The 10,009-nt window shown below is 38.6% G+C and overlaps 1 protein-coding gene across 1 annotated transcript in view; it reads right to left on the reverse strand.

Moving 5' to 3' along the window:
- The window catches only part of BNC2 (basonuclin 2), a 322,953-nt gene that overhangs the window by 245,010 nt on the left and 67,934 nt on the right, over positions 1-10,009 (reverse strand).

Raw genomic sequence — 10,009 nt, forward strand, 5'->3', positions numbered from 1 at the left:
AATTAACTGGAATTCACCCTGAAGCTCCGAAGGAATTTTGAGGGGGCAGGACAAGGATTTGTACTCTCTGTTTTATCCACTCTGTTCTATATACTTTCTGATAATTTGAGATGGGTAACTAAATTACAGGCTCACTGGGATTCTGATGATCATAAAAATCACAAAAGTATAGTCTTCAGTATGACATTATATCCCCAGACTCTTTCCTAATGCCCATACACATACAAATAGCGTGTCTCATTTTAGTGTAAAATAATTGCATCCCAATCACTTCCATGCACCTCATGCCCTAACAGAAGTATTCATCTACATCTCTATTCTCCTTTCAGCTTTCTAGTTTGTAATCGGATGTATAATCCATAGTCCCAAAACTATTTTATCCAAAACTTTCTAAACACAACACTTATTTGTCTCCACAGAGATACAATGTTCATGACACCCACTGCTACTGCATTTTCCTCACAAAGGTCCTCTTCTTTCAGTACCAGCATTGAGAGATGATGCTCTATTAACCTACAGATCAAAACATACAGTGCCCTTTGCTTGTGACCTCCTAATTGTTGATTTTAACAAATCATGAGTGTCACATCAAGATTTATTATATGACTTATATTGTTACAGGAAACATTAGGGAGCAAAATCTAACAACTTATTTGAATTTACACAATGAAGGACTGTCCCTTATTCAGAATTCACCTGGTACATTGCTTCATGCAGAACATACCACACACATGATCACACATGACAGCAAAAGGGCAGCGTAAAGAGTCAAGTGCATGCCCATGAAAGCAAGAACACAACAGTTATATCTTTTTGGGGAAAATCCCAACTGTCACTATTTTACTATGACAAGTCACAGCAGTAAAAGTATTTCCTCAGAGAAGTGATGCTGCAGTTTTACAAAGAAGATGGTAAAATGTTCTGGGTTTGCCTCCTGAGGCTTTTGGTCTATGTGCAATAAGGTAGCACAGCTGCCAACATTAAGAGGCCAAGACATGAGGAGAGACAGACTCATTTTTTTAAAAGACAGAAAAAGAGAAATTGTCAGAAAAAGCTATGTCCTTCATTAAACCAGCTGACATGGGAGGGGACATAACTAATGCACTCAAAGCATCCAGGCCTCTTGAGGGGCATGAATGCTTCTAAGACAGCAAGCATTAGAAGCTTCGAAGATCAGCAAGAGCCTAAGTTTGGAGGAAAGACCTATGCTATGCAAGGAATGTGAAAGTCAGTAGAGACTTATAGAGACAATAGAGAAAGTATGTCTCTGAATGGAAATAAGCATCTATTTGAAGTAGACAACATGGAGTACTTGTTTCCATTCCATGTGTACAAACCATGTGTTACAGACAGTCTCACTGATGTCAGAAAGCAGAACTCCTCAGAAGGCTGCTCTGAACACCCACAATTGCAAATGCATCACTGAACAAAGGACCTGGTAGACGTGGAAGAGCAATAACAATAACTTACAGATATAAATATATACAGATATACAGATATAAAATGAAAGCATGAGGCAGTGCTGGTTTATCAGAAGTAAAATTAACATGCTGAGAAAAAGTGCAATGTACTATCTCAGCAACCAGAGAGCTGGCTGCGAAATGAATGGAGAAGTAACTTCCTGCTAGATTTTTATTTATACTTGTCATAACTTAAAGATTTCTACTATGAAAATGTAAGAGTCTCCTTTGCATGTCTTGTGATAGAGAATTACAAGAAAGACCAGAAAAAGTAATAGAAGCCTAACATGGAGTATTTGTTTAGTATTCATTTTTGTTACATAGTATGTGATTTGCATTAAAATATGACTCTGTGTTGCTCCACAATAAAAGTTAAAACTCACTCTCTTCTCGCCTACACAAAGTAATTTTGTTTAGAGACCTTCATTTCTTTTGGCCTTAGCCCATCAGAGGGGTGTGTGATACGGTTGGTGCCAGTAATTGCTTCCATACAATACAAATGTTTGAAAACATTTTGCATATTTGTTATGATTATGTATGACATTTATATCATATTTAAAACTCCAATGGGCTTGCAGATTTTATTTTTGCTTATAGAAAACAAAGACACAGCACAGAATGTTCCTCTAACTCATCTAAGAGAACTTAGTCAATTTTATTTTCAGTTAATACACTCTGAACTCTTAGCCTCTAAAAATTTGTTTTTTCCATTGAAAAACAAAAGTATGTACTTTGAGGGTAAAGCTGTGGGAGCTATGTACACAAGTATGGATATACATTCACAAAGCACATGGAAATGGACAGTTAGACAAATGGTTGTGTTTTTTGCCTAAGTGCTGACAGAAATAAAACTCCCTATTTAAAAAAAAAGTGTGAAAACATTATCCCCACATATATGCGTTGCTATTCAATCCCTTACTTTGCAGGTGTAAGATTATTCAGATACACTTTTCTAGTTATAAGGCTTTTGTGAGAAAATTTTAACACATTAAAACATTTTCTTTTATAGTTGCAGTGCCATACCTTTCTCAAATCACTGCTCAAATCCTCCATATACCTAATGATTTATTATTTTATCTGAATAAAATTCAGGGGGTTTTTTGCAACTGCCAGTTTTAATCTGTGACCTTAGCAAACAGCCTGTTATCTAATAAAGTATCAAATTTCCTTCAACTGAAATAATAGGAAATTAAATTAAGTACATACATCATACAGCAGTTTGTGAGATTCCCAAACTTTTTTTGGAATCCAGATTTAGTTAACTGCCAATGCTCCACTGGAGGGTTGCCCTTCCCCCCTGCTTTCCTGCCTGCCTCAGAGATGCCACCACTTGTGCCTCAAAGGCCAATTGCAGGAATATGAAGAAAAAATATCCCATCTAAAGTAATACTGATTTGGCACTACAGGTAAAGTACTATAACAAGTTAACAGTTTTCTAGCAAGGTTGTATCTGAGCAGTTGACAGTCACAACCAAGCATTCCACCGTCCTGCTTGAGGAACTCAACGGTACCAAATACACGAATGCAACATTCATCAAACTTGCAGTATTTAGGTGCTTATCAGGAGACAGATGATGAACAGTAGCAATGGAAAACCCTTAAAGTTGTTCCAGCACACTGAGAAAAGTGATTTTTCCACTACTTTCTAGGTGAGACTAGGAAAAGAGATGGCAGAAAGGTCATGGTAACAAATGGTTTCCCACAGCTGTGGGAAAATCACAGATACAGATCTATAGCAGCAAAGTTAGTTATAAGGAAAGTGTCTCAGATTCTTTATTCCCTGACCTTCTTTCTCTCTCTCTCTCTCTCTCCCCATCCTCTTCTGCCCCTCTCCCACTGTTCCCTACTCATTCTCTTTAAGAGAGAAAGTCTCAAGTCCTGACCACTAAACACAAAATTCTCCTGAGTGCTCTGCTTTGCTTTATCAATGCTAATACTGAGGCATAACCTGCTGCCTGCTCTGACAAAAAGCACTGATATGGGTGACAGCAGATCATCCTGCTGTTACCATGATCCCTGCTACCCTTCCAAATAATAAATATTTCTGTCATACATACATACCAACTTAACCCCAAATCTGTTGTGGCTAAACATATTTTGTCCTTCTTTTAACTTTCAAAGCTTCATCAGACACTCTTGAAAGACAGAGCAGAACACCTGCTTTTGCCATGAAACATTGTGTCTGTTCAGATTCTTCAGTTTCTTGAATTTGGACTAACACACAAAAGACAACTCTCAATTTACAGTCCTACTCTAATTTTGTAAACATTTGTGCTCTGCTTCACAACTTGCAGATTTATTACAGCTATGTCATACACTCTTCTCTCACTATGTGGCCTCATTTCCAGTATACTAAAAATTACTCTGGACTTCAAAACCACCTCTCTGCAAAGGCTAAGAACTTTCTCACAAATAAATATATTCCTATGTAATCCAGAGTTATTAAAAGACATTCTGATATTAAATTACCGTAAAGAAACTACATTTAAAATAAATTGAACAAACAGCATCACATTGCTTGCTTTTCAAAGGACTGCCACTTTTTACGGCAAGGCTTCATTGAGCTTGTAGCTGTGTCACTGCACTCAATGGGATTCAACCATGCTAATTCTCTGGAAACACATGTATTATCACCTAACAGATGGTTGTGAAATGTGGCTTTCCAAAGGAATTATCACTTCTCTTTCTTCTTTGCTCTAGACAGAATTAGAAGGAAAAAAAATTCAAAAGTTGCAGATTCCCAGTGGAGAAGATGAGTCCTTGACTCCCAATCTTAACAGCAGCTGCTCCCAGTAGGGAGTCAAAAGAACCTCTTTATCCTACTTACATTCACTTTTTTACCAGAACTGAGTATATGTATTTCAAAAGGAATTGACACATTTAACAGCTAAAAATATCACCTCTAAGTGTTTCAGATTGTGATTGGCATGAGATATCTCCTGGGCTGCAGAAAGGGACAATGATTTTCATGCAGCTTACTGTGGATAGCTGCAAGCTTTTACCTAAAACATGTTCCTGTTGAACACAATGTGTCAGCAGACGATGCAGAAGAGTAGTGTCCACCTGACAAGTACTGAAAGTGAATGTATGAACAATGTTATCTGTTATCACTGATCCACATGGACAAATACTAAACTTAACTGACTATTATGGTTGTCAAATGTAAGTAATGATTTTGGCATTCTTCACTTTCAATTGATAAGACCAATTGGTGTCAATTACAGCTGAAGTTCTAAGGTTCCAGTCATACACACATCTATTAAATGATTGTTTGTACTGTCTAGTAGATCATTTCCTTATATGACTGGTAACTGCTTAAACTGTCATTATTTGCTTACAGAACTTCAAAGAATTTTATCTCAAAGTAAAAAAATACTAGGAAACTAAGCACAAACTAATGGAAAACAAAAAACAGATATTCATAGTTGAAGGGGCCCAGATTTTCCGTTTAACATAGTTAATGACTGCTGAGCAACAAAATCTCAGCAAACCAATATGAGAATACACCCTGAAGAATCCTAATACCTTGTCTCAATAGCGGATATTCTTAACTAATTCTGTAATATGGCCTATAACTGTTAGATAATAGAAAGAGATGCAAACAATTTTGCATTTCACCCTCTGTGGCAAATTTCTCCAGTTTAGTATTTTCCATCAGAAATTTAATGTCCTTTTAATGTAGAGCTTTTTCTTGAGCAATGTATCATATTTAAGTCCGTAACTGTCAATCAATATTCCTTTTAATTGAGGTTAATTTCTTTCAACTTTTCATAAACTTCCCCTTGGAGCGCTGAGGGTTCTTGCACCTGCTGAAGAACTTAAGTTTATTTCAAAAACCAGAAGTGTCTTCTTATCTTGCTCACAGACAGGACCATCCCCAAGTTTTGTCAGACACTGTGAAAACATGATCTAATTTAGACAGCTTTAAAGCCATGTCTGACACCACACCATCAGAAGAAAGAGAGGATGGGAAGAGCATGTTAAAAAATAATTGTGTAAGATCCCTTACAACTAAGTTATAACAGTATTTATTAGTACCACCTTGGGGCAGTACCTCTGAAGTACACATGAAGTAAAAGTATAACAACGTCTCTTCATACATGGACACACACAAATGTAAATATTTTAAAGAAAAATCCTAGTTGCATCTGCAAAACAGAGAAACATAGGGGGAAATTGGGAAAGAATGCCCCTCTTGCTCTGCCTTTTCCAATATAATTTAACAAATCTTCTGGTGCAGCAGTGCAGCACCAGTCCATACTGTGAAAAATAAAGAATTTTTTAAAGAATAACTACTTAGTTGATTGTTCCAGTGGTCAATCATTAACTCATTCCTACTCTTTATCCATTTTCAGAAATCTTGACTGCCACTGGCAATATTAAGGAATGGAAGGAAACCAAGGTGTTTGGAATAGATAATGTAAAAAGATTTTGAAAAATGTCAATACACAAAATTTTTGAATAGTTCATTAAAAGTTTGCTCCCAGCCAAGACAGCTGAACCCCTGGCTTCTCTAAATCAGGCTGCAAGGCAGCATATGTAAAGCAGACATTCACACTGATGTTCTGATGACTGTTGTAATACAGTAGTGCCTAAGTCAAGCATCCTAAATCAAAGATGTGAGCAGTACGAGTCACTGCATGAACACTGTTATCAAAGACCTCACAACTTAGGACCAGATGGAAATCAGCTGGGGAAAAGGAGAAGAGAAGGCCCAGGAGAGGAAAAGGGAGAGTGTGAAGCAGGAGAGAAAGAGTATGAGGGGATGAGAGAAATTGGGAAGGGGCAAGTATGGGAAGAAAAAGTGGGATGGAAAGAAGGGTAACAGTTGCAGTATACTGCATAGGTCAATACTGTGCCAAGACTGTTTAACGTTTTAATTAATCATCTGGGTGATGGGGCTGAGCATACCCTCAGCAAGTTTGCAGATTACACAAAACTGGAAGGAGCAGCTGATATGCCAGAGGGTTGTTCTGCCATCCAGCACAAAATCAACAAGCTGGAGAAATAGGCTGGCAGGAACCTCACAAAGTTCAAAAGGGGGAAGTACAAAGTCCTGCACTTGGGAAGCAAAAACCACCTGCAACAGTGTATGCTGGGCAACAACTAGTTGGGAACAGCTTTGCAGAAAATGATCCATGGGTCCTGGTGGAAACCAACTTAACCACCAGTCAGCAATGTCACTTGTGGCAAAGAAGGGTAATGGTGTACTGCACTAGATAAAGTATTGTCAGCAGACTGAGGAGGGTGATCCCTTCCCTCTACTCAGCACTGCTGAATCCAGAGTCCAGGTCTGAGCTTCCTGATATGAGACAGAAATCCATGGGCCACTAAAATAATTAAGGGACTGCAGCATCTCCGCTATGAGGAAGGGCTGAAAGAAGTGGGAGTGTTCAGCCTAGAGTAGAAAAGGCTCAGAAGGGATCTCAGGAATGCGTCTGAATTTCTGATATGTAGCACAGTGAAGATGGAGTTTGACTCTTTTCATTGGTGCCCAGTGACAGGACCAGAGGTGATGGGCACAAACTGAAACATGGAATGTTCCTTCTGAACATCAGGAATCACTCTCTTGCCTGTGGGAGTGACCGAGCACTGGCACAGGTTGCCCAGGGAGGCTGTGGTGGTATCATAAGGGATGAAGATATTCAAAAGCCATCTGGACATGGTCCTGGAAAACTGGCTCTAGGGGTGGCTTGGACTGGATCACTTCCAGAGGTTCATTCCTTCCAAACTCAAGCAGCCTGTAATTTTGTAATTCTGTGAAGAGGAGAGGAGGAAAAGAGAGGAGAAGGACAGATAAGAAAGAGACAAAGAATGGCTGATGGGGGAGGGAGGAATGGAAAGAAAGGAAGACAAGAAAGAGGACAGGAAATAGGGGAGTACAGGGAAGTAGAATGGTGAGGAAAGAAAAGCTATCTGCAAAATCACCACTAGTTATTACTTCCCACCTTCTATGTCATTATCAGTTGTCAATACCACTTAGTAAGCACAACAGAGGTGAATTTTATACAAGGATTAAAAGCCCACACAGCTGCCTTTTCTGATACTGAAAAAACTATCTAAACCGGCGGAAATAAACAAATTCAAATATCATAGTTGCTATCTCAGGAGCAAAGAGCCTTCTGCCTTCCTGTGACTTGTCTGAAAGCAGCAACTGCATGATAAAACACTGGCATTAAATTAACTCTTTAAAAGACTGCTAGCATGTTGCAAAGGAAAGGAGCACACTTTATGTAATCTGACAGTCTGTCAGCCCACCCTGAAAGGTGCTTGGCCAGCTGCCTGGAGCAGACATATAGGTGACATTGTAGTGGATGTCCATTGTAGGCTGCCTTCAGGAAGAACAACCGGATGAAGACTTCAACAAACGGCTGGAAGGAGCATCACAGTCATAAGCCCTGGTCCTCATGCAAGAGAAATTTCCCAAATAACTGCTGGAGGAACAAAATAGCATTGTACAAGCAATTCAGGAGGTTTCTGGGGAGCACAGGTGAAACTTTCTGACCCAAGTGATAGAGCAGCCAACACAGAAAGGTGCTGCACTGGACCTCATAGTCACAAATAAGGAAAGGCAACATCACCGGAGATGTGAAGGTTGCAGGCAGCCTTGACTGCAGTGACCATAGTGTTCAGGATGTTGGTGATGCAAGTGACCCTGCCTGAGGAGGGAGATTGGGCAAAATGACTTCCAGAGGTCCCTGCCAACCTCAACTATTCCATTATTTTGTAATTCCATGTTGGTGCCTCCAAACACCCACACAGGTGGTTACAGACACATTTTATCTATGTACATGTGGTGAAGACCACTGTATGAATGACTTGTTGATTTGAATAACATAGCTTTGGGACAAGAAGCACAGGATATTTTAAAAAACAAATATTTAAGCTACCTATATCACAGAACACAGCATTTGTCAGTTTACTAGCACAGACTGTTGACACTACCTCAAGGTAGTTCCTGCCTCACATTTTCTCAAAGGAATATTGGACTAAATACAAAGTTTGAGCAAGCCAAGCACCTGTTTCAGAATTCCCCTGGTTGTTTTAGCAGGCATCTATTACTATAGACTGTCAATATCTGGAGGAAAATTGTGTGCATTCTCAATGAATAAAACCCTAGAAGCTGGCTTACAAACATGGAAGTAAAAGAAACCAGACCTGCCTGAGCCTCATTACACCAAACACAATATGCAAGGCTGGCTTCTTGGAGACCACCTTCCTCATACAATGGAAAACCAAAGAAACGTACACAGGTGAAAGAAAAAAGAAAGAAGACAAAGATTCCATGTCCTTCCAACTTTTAGACAGAGTGCTACAAAGGTGTTAATACCCAAACAATAATTTTTATGGCATTTAATTTCTATTGCAATAATTTAACAATATAGATGGCTAAAGAGAGGAGTCATGGAAATTACTCAGTAACTGAGATGATGACAAACACATGGCTAAACAGAATTCAGTGGTATTACTGCTGCTGGGGAACAAGCTCTGGAGGCATGAGAGGACTACTTCCATTTTCATCTGTCATGATTATTCTTCAAAGGATATCAATCTTCTGGACCAGGACAGCTGAGAGGGCACAAAATATTCCCCATGTAGGTTGGCACATCTTTTTTTTTCTTTCCATTCCTACACAATGAAGAAAATGCAGAGGAACTCATACAACACTGTACTGTTACAGAACCATAACTTACATGGTAGACAATACCACTCAGCCAGAGAGGAGGTAACAGGCAGAGGAGCCACCTTTTCTGCATGAATTAGATGGAGTTTGAGCCTGTGGTCTTTGGAATGACAAAATGCTGTAGTTTGTGCCACTCCTTATGTATGAGAACCTCTGATGAATATTAAATTAGCAAATTGAGAAGTGAAGTCTACTTATATATAAGCAGATAGGGAAAAGAGGGAAGAAAAATAGGGGAAGAGGCTCATTGTCAGTAACACCGCCACAACACCAAGTCATTTTTAGGCCCTCCACAAACTCAAACAACAGTACAGTTCATTACCTTTTGTGCAAATGCAGCTGATTTTCTGCATCCATTATAATCACATAAGAAAATGCACAATTTATCATGTAATAATACTTAACAAAAAAATTCATAATTTATTCCGCAGATTAAGTTTGCTTTTTGTTGTTTAATGGACTTTTTTTACGTGCAGAAGGCATTCGCAGGCCAAATTTTGCTCTTCGAACCTATGCTTCATGAACAGTCAAAAAAAAGGTGACAAATTGTCAGGGCCCTCTAAAACATACTCTGACAACCTTGTTTTTCAATACAGATTAACAAAACTAATTACAATTTTCTTACTTTGAGATAAAACAAATAATTACTTGCAATCACAAATAGACCATTTCTCTATTTCTGCCAAAAGAAGTAATTTTAAATTTCTTTTATATAGTACAATTTATCTATGTGTAAACCAATTCATATGCCTGTGAAACAGACAAACAAACAAATAAACAAGCAAACTTAAAAGCAATATAATACCCCCTCAAAAGAATAAAAATCACACCACAAAAAAGCAAACAAGCAAGCAGGACAGTAAAG

This window comes from Corvus brachyrhynchos, unplaced genomic scaffold, assembly GCF_000691975.1.
Source record: "Corvus brachyrhynchos isolate BGI_N302 unplaced genomic scaffold, ASM69197v1 scaffold194, whole genome shotgun sequence".
NCBI lineage: Eukaryota > Metazoa > Chordata > Aves > Passeriformes > Corvidae > Corvus > Corvus brachyrhynchos.